This window comes from Arachis ipaensis, chromosome B3, assembly GCF_059453495.1.
Source record: "Arachis ipaensis isolate K30076 ecotype BB chromosome B3, ASM5945349v1, whole genome shotgun sequence".
In the NCBI taxonomy this organism is placed as follows: Eukaryota; Viridiplantae; Streptophyta; class Magnoliopsida; order Fabales; family Fabaceae; genus Arachis; species Arachis ipaensis.
Genome location: NC_142438.1, coordinates 98,407,408 through 98,420,378, shown reverse-complemented (window position 1 = coordinate 98,420,378; position 12,971 = coordinate 98,407,408). Strand labels below are relative to the sequence as shown.

The 12,971-nt window shown below is 39.4% G+C and overlaps 1 non-coding gene across 1 annotated transcript; it reads left to right on the top strand.

The window, feature by feature from the left end:
• The first annotated feature begins 10,454 nt into the window (after positions 1 to 10,454).
• Positions 10,455 to 10,562, top strand: LOC148571730 (small nucleolar RNA R71). Its single transcript, XR_015908325.1, has one exon. It is a non-coding gene; the product is annotated as a small nucleolar RNA R71 (small nucleolar RNA).
• Positions 10,563 to 12,971: the final 2,409 nt, after the last annotated feature.

The window sequence follows — 12,971 nt, the reverse complement described above, 5'->3', positions numbered from 1 at the left end:
AAAGTGTAAATGCTGGAAATAAAGAGCAAAATGTAAATGGCGAAAAGTAAATTTCAGAATCTTAAATGGGGATTTGGGGAAATGAACATAAAAGTAAATGGCAGAAAGTAAAGAGAATGGGTAAGATCAGAAATGGGGGATTCATTGGGCTCAGGAGATGTTGTATTCTCCAGATCAAGTTCATTCTCATTTCTTCCTCAATCAATGCATTCATTGATCTCCTTGGCAATCTTAAGTGATTGGATTCCAATTCCTTGGCAACCCAATCTCTCGAATCTTGATGTTCTGCAGTATTTTCTAGATGAGGCTTCTATTGTTGCCCCCTAGTTTGGTGCTGGCTAGTTTTGAGAGTGTGATGGGTGGAAATTGGATTCCACACAAAACTCACCGGAAAGTGTACCGGGTCGCATCAAGTAGTAATTACTCACAAGAGTGAGGTCGATCCCACGGGTTTGATGGATTGAGCAATTTTAGTTAGATGATGAATTTAGTTAAGCAAACAGTTGATGAATTGAGTGATTTTGATTGATAGAAGCTAAACTGCAAGTAAATAAAATTGCAGAAGGTAAATTGAGTAAAAGAATAAAGTACAGAAGAGATAAATTGCATGTAACTTAAAGAACAAGAAAGTAAAATGACTGAAACTTAAATTGCAAGAAAAGTAAATGGCTGAAGCTTAAAGTGCAAGAAAACTATATGACTGAATCTAAATTGTTGAAAAATGTAAATTGCTTGAAGAGTAAAAGGATTTGGGTGCTGGGCTTTAGAGTTGAACAAGGAATTGCAAATTAAAGAAGATTAGAGAGCTCTGAGATGAAGAAATTTAGCTCAGAAGCCAAACAGAAATGTAAAATTGATTGAAGAACCAAACAACAAGAAAACTTAACTCAATTATGAAATTCTAAAGAGAAATTAAAGATCGAAGAAGAGAAATGAGATTAGACAACAGATCTAGATCTCAATTGCTCTCTTGATCAAGTAGAAAAGTAATTGCAGAAGAAAATGAGTTTTAAAAACAGCAGAGAAGATTAAAACCCAATCCTTAGATCAATTGAGAGGAAGAGTAGAAGATGATTCTTGGAATTTGAATCAATGGAGCTCCTCAGTCTCAATTCAAGATCCAAAACAGAAAAGTAAATCTTGCAGAAGAAGAAAATGAAAACCGAAAACTAAACTCAGATCCAATCCTTAGAACAATTGAGAAGAGAGGTAAAAGATGATTCTCAAACTTAGAATCAATGAAGCTCTTCAATCTCAATTCAAATTCTAAGAACAGATAGCAGAAGTCGCAGAAGAAATGAAAATGCAGAAAGAAAACTAAATCCAATTCCCAATTTTAGAAAAATTCAAATCAAAATGAAAACTAAAATGGAGCTAGAGGTAAAACTAAAATATGCCAAAGATCCTTTACAAATCAAATTAACTCCTCTTTATACACTTTTCTATTTTTGGTTTTTAGGACTTGGAGTGGCTTTTCAAATTTGGTGAAGAAGTGGATCCAAGATAGCTTTTTATTGAAATTGGACCCAGGGTGCTGGCTCCAGTGGAGCGCTCAGTGAGTAAAGAAAATGTAGCGCTCCCTTGCCTTGTCCCAGGCTCGTGCCAAGCCTTTGGTTGTAGCGCTCAGCTGGTGAATTGAACGTAGCGCCCCTTGCCTTGGAGTGAGGCTCCCTCTTCGAATCTTGTTGGCTTCATTTGCTAGAAATTTCCTTGTGAAGCATAGCTCTCGGTTAAGAGCTTCAACGTAGTGCTACATGCTTTGGATTGAGGCTCCCACTTTCGAGCCCTGGCTGTCCCCTTGGTGCCAAATTTCTTGTAGTAAAGTAGCGCTTAGTTAACTGAATTAACGTAGCGCCCTTTTTATGCCTTGTGAGCACTTCTCTTGGTTCCCATTTCGAACCTGGCTGGCTTCACTTCTTGATGTCACGCCTTGCTTTTATTTTTGATGGGCCACAATAAAGTGAAACAAGTTAACGTAGCGCTCTCTCCAATTGAGCGCTGGGCTTGTTAATTTGGCATCCTTGTAGCGTTTCATTTGGAAACTTAACGTAGCACCCTTGCCTTTGCTTTGGTGCTTCTTCCTCTAGCGCTCAATTAGAGAGCGCTGCGCTCATTATTCGATCGTTGGACCCTGCCCCTTTTGATGTGCAATGCTTTAATGTCTCGGGTCACGCTTTTCAAAGCATGGCCTAAGGTCCAAAGCTTGCTCTAAGATTCCTTTTTCCTTTTTTTTCATCATTTCTTCACCTACAAGTAATCAAAACAACCAATCAAAGCATCACCAAATTCACAAGTGGTGCGCAGAAATTGTGATTACACTTTGATTATGTAAAATTCATTGCTCTTTCTTTCCCTGGCAATGGCGCCAAAAACATGATGCCAATACCATGGTTCACAACTTCGCACAACTAACCAGCAAGTGCACTGGGACGTCCAAGTAATACCTTACGTGAGTAAGGGTCGAATCCCACGGAGATTGTTGGTATGAAGAAAGCTATGGTCACCTTGTAAATCTCAGTTAAGCGGATATAAAATAGTAATGGGGTTTTCGAAAATAATTAATAAAATAGGGATAGAAATACTTATGTAAATCATTGGTGAGAATTTCAGATAAGCGCATAGAGATGCTTTCGTTCCTCTGAACCTCTGCTTTCCTGCTGTCTTCATCCAATCAGTCTTACTCCTTTCCATGGCTGGCTTTATGCAAGGGCATCACCGTTGTCAGTGGCTACATCCCCTCCTCTTGTGAAAATGGTCCAAGATGCCCTGTCACGGCACGGCTAATCATCTGAGGTTCCCGATCATGCTGGAATAGGATTCACCCTCCTTTTGCGTCTGTCACTACGCCCAGCAATCGCGAGTTTGAAGCTCGTCACAGTCATTCAATCATTGAATCCTATTCGGAATACCACAGACAAGGTTTAGACTTTCCGGATTCTCTTGAATGCCGCCATCATTCTAGCTTACACCACGAAGATTCCGATTAAGAGATCTAAGAGATACTCATTCAATCTAATGTAGAACGGAAGTGGTTGTCAGGCACGCGTTCATAGGGAATGATGATGATTGTCACGTTCATCACATTCAGGTTGAAGTGCGAATGAATATCTTAGAAACAAAATAAGATGAATTGAATAGAAAACAGTAGTACTTTGCATTAATCTTTGAGGAACAGCAGAGCTCCACACCTTAATCTATGGAATGCAGAAACTCTACCGTTAAAATTACATAAGTGAAAGGTCCAGGCATGGCCGAGATGGCCAGCCCCCAAAACGTGATCTAAGATAGCATACCACTGATCAAGGATCTCTAATACAATAGTAAAAGGTCCTATTTATAATAAACTAGCTACTAGGGTTTACAGAAGTAAGTAATTGATGCATAAATCCACTTTTGGGGCCCACTTGGTGTGTGCTTGGGCTGAGCTTGAATGTTACACGTGTAGAGGTCATTCCTGGAGTTGAACACCAGTTTTGGTGCCAGTTTGGGCGTTGAACTCCACTTTGCAACTTGTTTCTGGCGCTGGATGCCAGAATTGGGCAGAGAGCTGGCGTTGAACGCCAGTTTGCGTCGTCTAAACTTAGGCAAAGTATGGACTATTATACATTTCTGGAAAGCCCTGGATCTCTAATTTCTAACGCAATTGGAAGCGCGCCATTTTGAGTTTTGTAGCTCCAGAAAATCCATTTTGAGTGCAGGGAGGTCAGAATCCAATAGCATCAGCAGTCCTTCTTCAACCTCTGAATCTGATTTTTGCTCAAGTCCCTCAATTTCAGCCAGAAAATACCTGAAATCACAGAAAAACACACAAACTCATAGTAAAGTCTAGAAATGTGAATTTAACATAAAAACTAATGAAAACATCCCTAAAAGTAACTAGATCCTACTAAAAACATACTAAAAACAATGTCAAAAAGCGTATAAATTATCCGCTCATCACAACACCAAACTTAAATTATTGCTTGTCCCCAAGCAACTGAAAATCAAATAGGATAAAAAGAAGAGAATATACTATAAATTCCAAACTATCAATGAAACATAGTTTCAATCAGATGAGCGGGACTTGTAGCTTTTTGCCTCTTGAATAGTTTTGGCATCTCACTTTATCCATTGAAGTTCAGAATGATTGGCATCTATAGGAACTCAGAGTTCAGATAGTGTTATTGATTCTCCTAGTTCAGTATGATGATTCTTGAACACAGCTATTTTATGAGTCTTGGTCGTGGCCCTAAGCACTTTGTTTTCCAGTATTACCACCGGATACATAAATGCCACAGACACATAATTGGGTGAACCTTTTCAGATTGTGACTCAGCTTTGCTAAAGTCCCTAATTAGAGGTGTCCAGGGTTCTTAAGCACACTCTCTTTTTTTTTTTTTTGCTTTGGACCTTGACTTTAACCGCTCAGTCTCAAGTTTTCACTTGACACCTACACGCCACAAGCACATGGTTAGGGACAGCTTGGTTTAGCCGCTTAGAGCAGGATTTTATTCCTTTAGGCCCTCCTATCCACTGATGCTCAAAGCCTTAGGATCCTTTTTATTTGCCCTTGCCTTTTGGTTTTAAGGGTTATTGGCTTTTTGCTCTTGCCTCTTGGTTTTAAGAGCTTTGGCTTTTTCTGCTTGCTTTTTCTTTCTTGCTATTTTTTTCGCCTATTTTATTATTTTTTTTTCTTTTTTTTTTTGCAAGCTTTGTTCTTTGCTGCTTTTTCTTGCTTCAAGAATCATTTTTATGATTTTTCAGATTATCAAATAACATGTCTCCTAGTCATCATTATTTCAAGAGCCAACATATTTAACATTCTTAAACAACAACTTCAAAAGACATATGCACTGTTCAAGCATACATTCAGAAAACAAGAAGCATTGTCACCACATCAATATAATTAAACTAAGTTCAAGGATAAATTCGAAACTCATGTACTTCTTGTTCTTTTGAATTAAAACATTTTTCATTTAAGAGAGGTGATGGATTCATAGGACATTCATAACTTTAAGACATAGTTACTAATTACTAATGATCATGTAATGAAGACACAAACATAGATAAGCATATAACATAGAAAATGAAAAACAGAAGAAATAAGAACAAGGAATGAATCCACCTTAGTGAGGTGGCGTTTTCTTCTTGAGGAACCAATGATGTCCTTGAGCTCTTCTATGTCTCTTCCGTGTCTTTGTTGCTCCTCCCTCATTGCTTTTTGATCTTCTCTTATTTCATGAAGGATGATGGAGTGCTCTTGATGTTCCACCCTTAGTTGTCCCATATTGGAACTCAATTCTCCTAGGGAGGTGTTGATTTGCTCCCAATAGTTTTGTGGAGGAAAATGCATTTGAGGCATCTCCGGGATCTCATGGTGATGAGCTTCATACGCCTCTTGAGCTCCATGAATGGCCTCTCTTGCTTGCTCCATCTTTTTCTTAGTGATGGGCTTCTCTTCCTTAATAGGAATGTCTCCTTCTATGAAAGCTCCAGCTGAGTAACATAGATGGCAAATAAGATGAGGAAAAGCTAGCCTTGCCATGGGGGATGACTTTTCGGCTATTTTGTAGAGTTCATTAGAGATGACTTCATGAACTTCTATTTCCTCTCCAATCATGATGCTATGAATCATGATGGCCCGATCCACAGTAACTTCAGATCGGTTGCTAGTGGGGATGATGGAGCATTGGATGAATTCCAACCATCCTCTAACCACAGGCTTGAGGTCCAATCTTCTTAGTTGAACCGGCTTGCCTTTGGAGTCAATCTTCCATTGAGCTCCTTCCACACATATGTCCATGAGGACTTGGTCCAACCTTTGATTAAATTTGACCCTTCTAGTGTAGAGGCGTTCATCTTCTTGCATCATAGGCAAGTTAAATGCCAACCTCACATTTTCCAGACTAAAATCCAAGAATTTCCCCCGAACCATTGTAACATAGTTCTTTGGATCCGGGTTCTTACTTTGATCATGGTTCTTGGTGATCCATGCATTGGCATAGAACTCTTGAACCATTAGGATGCCGACTTGTTGGATGGGATTTGTTAGAACTTCCCAACCTCTTCTTTGAATTTCATGTCGGATCTCCGGATACTCATTTCTTTTGAGTTTGAAAGGGACCTCGGGGATCACCTTCTTCTTGGCCACAACATCATAGAAGTGGTCTTGATGGGCTTTGGAGATGAACCTTTCCATCTCCCATGACTTGGAGGTGGAAGCTTTTGTCTTCCCTTTTCCTTTTCTAGAGGATTCTCCGGTCTTAGGTGCCATCTATGGTAATGGAAAAACAAAAAGCTTATGCTTTTACCACACCAAACTTAGAATTTTGCTCGCCCTCGAGCAAGAGAAGAAAGAATAGATGAAGAAGAAGAAGAAATGGAGGAGAGGGAGAAGGGGTTGTGTTTCGGCCAAGAAGAGAAGAGAGGGTTGTGTTATGTGAAAATGAGGAAGAATGGAGGGCTATATATAGGGAAGGGAGGGGGGTGAAGGTTCGGCCATTTAGGGTGGGTTTGGGTGGGAAATTGATTTTGAATTTTGAAGGTAGGTAGAGTTTATGAGGTAGGTTTATGGGGAAGAGTGGATGGATGTGAGTGGTGAAGAGGTGATGGGAAAGAGAGATTGAGGTGATTGGTGAAGGGTTTTGGGGAAGAGTGTTTATGGGATTGTGTGAAAGAGGGGTGAGAAGAGGTGAGTGGAGGTAGGTGGGGATCCTGTGGGGTCCACAGATCCTGGGAAGATCCTGTGGGGTCCACAGATCCTGAGGTGTCAAGGATTTACATCCCTGCACCCAATTAGGCATGCAAAATGCCTTTGCCCACAACTCTGGGCGTTCAACGCCCATTTGTTGCCCATTTCTGGCGTTGAACGCCAGAACCATACTTGTTCTGGGCGTTCAGCGCCAGCTCTTCTCCAGGGTGCAATTCTGGCGTTCAGCGCCCAGATGATGCCCATTTTGGGCGTTCAGCGCCCAGATACTGCCCATTTTGGGCGTTAAGTGCCAGAACCATGCTCTGTTCTAGCGTTGAACGCCAGGCAGATGCTTTCTCCAGGGTGTGATTTTTCTTCTGCTGTTTTTGATTCCGTTTTTAATTTTTATATTTATTTTGTGACTCCTCATGATCATGAACCTATAAAGACATATAACTAAGAAAAATATAGTTAGATAAATAAAAATTGGGTTGCCTCCCAACAAGCGCTTCTTTAATGTCAATAGCTTGACAGTGGGCTCTCATGGAGCCTCACAGATGTGCAGAGCTTTGTTGAGACCTCCCGACACCGAACTTAGAGTTTGGATATGGGGGTTTGACACCAAACTTAGAGTTTGGTTGTGGCCTCCCAACACCAAACTTAGAGTTTGACTGTGGGGAATTTGGTTGACTCTGCTTTGAGAGAAGCTTTTTCTGCTTCCTTTCCATGGATGCAGAGAGAGATCCTTGAGTTGTAAACACAAGGTTGTCCTTATTTAATTGAAGGATCAATTCTCCTCTGTCCACATCAATCACAGCTCTTGCTGTGGCTAGGAAAGGTCTTCCTAGGAAGATGGATTCATCCTCTTCCTTTCCAGTATCTAGGACTATGAAATCAGTAGGGATGTAAAGGCCTTCAACCTTTACTGACACATCCTCTACTTGTCCATAAGCCTGTTTTCTTGAATTGTCTGCCATCTCTAATGAGATTTTAGCAGCTTGCACCCCATAGATTCCCAGTTTCTCTATTACAGAGAGGGGCATGAGGTTTATTCCTGAACCAAGGTCACACAGAGCCTTAAAGATCATGGTGCCTATGGTACAAGGTATTATGAACTTTCTAGGATCCTGTCTCTTCTGAGGCAGTGTCAGTTGATCCAGATCACTTAGTTCATTGGTGAACAAGGGAGGTTCATCTTCCCAAGTTTCAATGACAAATAATTTGGCATTTAGCTTCATGATTGCACCAAGAAACTTGGCAGTTTGCTCTTCAGTAACATCCTCATTCTCTTCAGAAGAGGAATACTCATCAGAGCTCATGAATGGCATAAGGAGGTTCAATGGAATCTCTATGGTCTCTGGATGAGTCTCAGATTCCTTAGGTTCCTCAGAGGGAAGCTCCTTATTGATCACTGGACGTCCCAGGGGGTTTTCCCCCTTGGGATTCACGTCCTCTCCTTTCCTTACAGGTTCGACCATGGTGCTTATGTCAATGGCTTTGCACTCTCCTTTTGGATTCTCTTCTGTATTGCTTGGGAGAGTACTAGGAAGGATTTCAGTTATCCTTTTACTCAGCTGGCCCACTTGTGCTTCCAAATTTCTAATGGAAGACCTTGTTTCATTCATGATACTCACAGTGGCCTTAGATAGATCAGAGACTAAATTTGCTAAGCTAGATGGATTCTGCTCAGAATTCTCTGTCTGTTGCTGAGTGGATGATGGAAAAGGCTTGCTATTGCTAAACCTGTTTCTTCCACCATTATTAAAGCCTTGTTGAGGCCTTTGATCCTTCCATGAGAGATTTGGATGATTTCTCCATGATGGGTTATAGGTGTTTCCATAAGGTTCACCTAAGTAATTCACCTCTGCTATTGCAGGGTTTTCAGGATCATACACCTCTTCTTCAGAAGGTGCCTCTTGAGTACTCTTGGATGCAGCTTGCATTCCATTCAGACTCTGAGAAATCATATTGACTTGCTGAGTCAATATTTTATTCTGAGCCAATATAGCATTCAGAGTATCAATTTCAAGAACTCCCTTCTTCATAGGCGTCCCATTACTCACAGGATTCCTCTCAGAAGTGTACTGGTGCACGAATTGCGAATCACACTTTTCACAACGCGTACCACTAACCAGCAAGTGCACTGGGTCGTCCAAGTAATACCTTACGTGAGTAAGGGTCGAATCCCACGGAGATTGTTGGTTTGAAGCAATCTATGGTTATCTTGTAAATCTTAGTCAAGAAGTCAATTATGTTTATCAGTTGAATTGCGAATAACCAAGAGAGCATAAATTAAAGGTTACTTGTTGTGCAGTAATGGAGAATATGTTGGAGTTTTGGAGATGCTTTGTCTTCTGAATCTCTGCTTTCCTCTGTCTTCTGATTCACGCACGCACGTCCTCCTATGGCAAGCTGTGTGTTGGTGGATCACCGTTGTCAATGGCTACCTTCCATCCTTCCAGTGAAAACTACGCTCACGCGCTCTGTCACAGCACGGCAAATCACCGGTTGGTTCTCGATCCGGTTGGAATAGGATTTACTATCCTTTTGCGTCTGTCACTAACGCCCAGCCTTCAGGAGTTTGAAGCTTGTCACAGTCATTCAATCCTTGAATCCTACTTGGAATACCACAGACAAGGTTTAGACTTTCTGGATTCTCATGAATGCCGCCATCAGTTCTAGCTTATACCACGGAGATTCTTATTAAGGAATCTAAGAGATACTCATTCAATCGGATATAGAACGGAGGTGGTTGTCAGGCACACGTTCGTGGTTTGAGGAAGGTGATGAATGTCACAGATCATCACCTTCATCACAGTTAAGCGCGAATGAACATCTTAGATAGGAACAAGCGTGTTTGAATGGAAAACAGAAATACTTGCATTAATTCATCAAGACACAGCAGAGCTCCTCACCCCCAACAATGGGGTTTAGAGACTCATGCCGTCAGAGAATACAAAGTTTAGATCTGAAAATGTCATGAGATACCAAATAAGTCTCTAAAAGTTGTTTAAATACTAAACTAGTAGCCTAGGTTTACAAAAAATGGATAAACTATGATGGATGATGCAGAGATCCACTTCTGGGGCCCACTTGGTGTGTGCTGGGGCTGAGACTTAAGCAATTCACGTGCAGAGGCCATTTGTGGAGTTGAACGCCAGTTTTTATGCCAGTTTGGGCGTTCAACTCCAGCTTTTGATCCTTTTCTGGCGCTGGACGCCAGAATTGGGCAGAGGACTGGCGTTGAACGCCAGTTTACGTCGTCTATTCTTGTACAAAGTATGGACTATTATATATTGATGGAAATCCCTGGATGTCTACTTTCCAACGCAATTGGAATCACGCCATTTCGAGTTCTGTAGCTCCAGAAAATCCACTTTGAGTGCAGGGAGGTCAGAATCCAACAGCATCAGCAGTCCTTTTTCAGCCTGAATCAGATTTTTGCTCAGCTCCTTCAATTTCAGCCAGAAAAATACCTGAAATTACAGAAAAACACACAACTCATAGTAAAGTCCAGAAATATGAATTTTTCCTAAAAACTAATAGAAATAGACTAAAAACTAACTAAAACATACTCAAAACTATATGAAATTATCCCCAAAAAGCGTATAAAATATCCGTTCATCATGTACATGAACTGGTAATTAGCAACCATGTCAATGAGTTCTTGAGCTTCTGCAGGCGTTTTCTTTAGGTGAATGGATCCACCTGCAGAAGTATCCAATGACATATTTGATAGCTCAGATAAACCATCATAGAATATATCCAAGAAGGTCCATTCTGAAAGCATGTCAGAAGGACACTTTTTGGTCAACTGTTTTTATCTTTCCCAAGCTTCATAGAGGGATTCACCATCTTTTTGTTTGAAGGTTTGAACATCCACTCTAAGCTTGCTCAGCTTTTGAGGAGAAAAGAACTTGGCTAAGAAAGCCATGACCAGCTTATCCCAAGAGTTCAGGCTGTCTTTAGGTTGAGAGTCCAACCATATTCTAGCTCTGTCTCTTACAGCAAAAGGGAAAAGCATGAGCCTATAGACTTCAGAATCTACTCCATTAGTCTTAACAGTATCACAGATCTGCAAGAATTCAGTTAAGAACTGAAAAGGATCTTCAGATGGAAGTCCATGAAACTTGCAGTTCTGCTACATCAGAGAAACTAGCTGAGGTTTCAGCTCAAAATTGTTTGCTCCAATGGTAGGAATGGAGATGCTTCTTCCATGTAAATTGGAATTAGGTGCAATAAAGTCACTAAGCATCCTCCTTGCATTATTGTTGTTGGGTTCGGCTGCCATCTCCTTTACTTGTTCGAAATTTTCAATAAGGTTGTCTCTGGATTGTTGTAATTTAGCTTCTCTTAGTTTCCTCTTCAGAGTCCTTTCAGGTTCTGGATCAGCTTCAACAAGAATGCCTTTTTCCTTATTCCTGCTCATAAGAAAGAGAAGGAAACAAGAAAAGAAGAGGAATCCTCTATGTCACAGTAAAGAGGTTCCTTATTGTTAGTAGAAGAAAAGAAGAAGAGAAAAATCTGAACTCAGAAAGAGAGAGAGAGGGTTGGGATTTTTGGTGGGTGAGGGAGAGATGTTAGTAGATGAATAAATAAATAGAGTAAGATGAGAGAGGAAAATTTCGAAAATAATTTTTGAAAAAGAGTTAGTGATTTTCGAAAATAGTTTTTGAAAAAGGTTAGTAGTTTTCGAAAATTAAATTCAAAAATTAAAATAATTAGTTAATTAAAAAGAAATTTTGAAAAAGAGGGAAGGTATTTTCTAAAATTAGAGAGAGAGAGAGAGTTAGTTAGGTAGTTTTGAAAAGGATAAGAAACAAACAAAAAGTTAGTTAGTTAGTTGAAACAAATTTTGAAAATCAATTTTGAAAAGATAAGAAGTTAAGAAGTTAGAAAAGATATTTTGAAATCAAATTTTTGAAAAAGATATGATGAGAAGATATTTTTGAAAAGATATGATAGAAATTAGTTTTTAAAAAAGATTTGATTTTTAAAATCACAATTAATGACTTGATTCACAAGAAATCACAAGATATGATTCTAAAACTTAAAGTTTGAATCTTTCTTAACAAGTAAGTAACAAACTTGAAATTTTTGAATCAAAACATTAATTGATGATGTTATTTTCGAAAATTAGGAGATAAAGATAAGAAAAAGATTTTTGAAAAATATTTTTAAAATTTTCGAAAATAACTAAGAAAAATGAAAAAGATTTGATTTTTGAAAAAGATAAGAATTCAGATAGTAGCTTTTTGCTTCTGAACAGTTTTGGCATCTCACTTTATCCATTGAAGCTCAGAGTGATTGGCATCTATAGGAACTCAGAATTCAGATAGTGTTATTGATTTTCTTAGTTCAGTGTGATGATTCTTGAACACAGCTTCTTTATGAGTCTTGGCCGTGGCCCTAAGCATTTTGTTTTCCAGTATTACTACCGGATACATAAATGCCACAGACACATAACTGGGTGAACCTTTTCAGATTGTGACTCAGCTTTGCTAAAGTCCCCAATTAGAGGTGTCCAGAGTTCTTAAGCACACTCTTCTTTTTGCTTTGGACCTTGACTTTAACCGCTCAGTCTCAAGTTTTCACTTGACACCTGCACGCCACAAGCACATGGTTAGGGACAGCTTGGTTTAGCCGCTTAGACCAGGATTTTAGTCCTTTAGGCCCTCCTATCCACTGATGCTCAAAGCCTTGGGATCCTTTTTATTTGCCCTTGCCTTTTGGTTTTAAGAGCTTTTGGCTTTTTCTGCTTGCTTTTTTTTTTTTTTTTTTTTGCAAGCTTTGTTCTTTGCTGCTTGTTCTTGCTTCAAGAATCATTTTTATGATTTTCAGATTATCTATAACATGTCTCATGTTCATCATTCTTTCAAGAGCCAACATATTTAACAGTCTTAAACAACAAATTCAAAAGACATTTACACTGTTCAAGCATTCATTCAGAAGACAGAAAGCATTGCCACCACATGTTACTAATTAGAATTTTTCTTATTAAAAACTCGAAATTTTATTACCTCTTATTCAAAAGATCTACTATTTTATTCATGTTTGCTGATGATGAGAAAAATAGACTATAACTTAATTGGGGATAAAATCAAACTAGACGCTAATTACTACTAATGATCATGTAATGAAGACACAAACATAGATAAGCACTTAACATAGAGAAAACGAAAAACAGAGAAAGTAAGAACAAGGAACGAGTCCACCTTAGTGATGATGGCATTTCCTTCTTCAGGCACCAATGATGTTCTTGAGCTCTTTTATGTCTCTTCCTTGCCTTTGTGGCTTGATT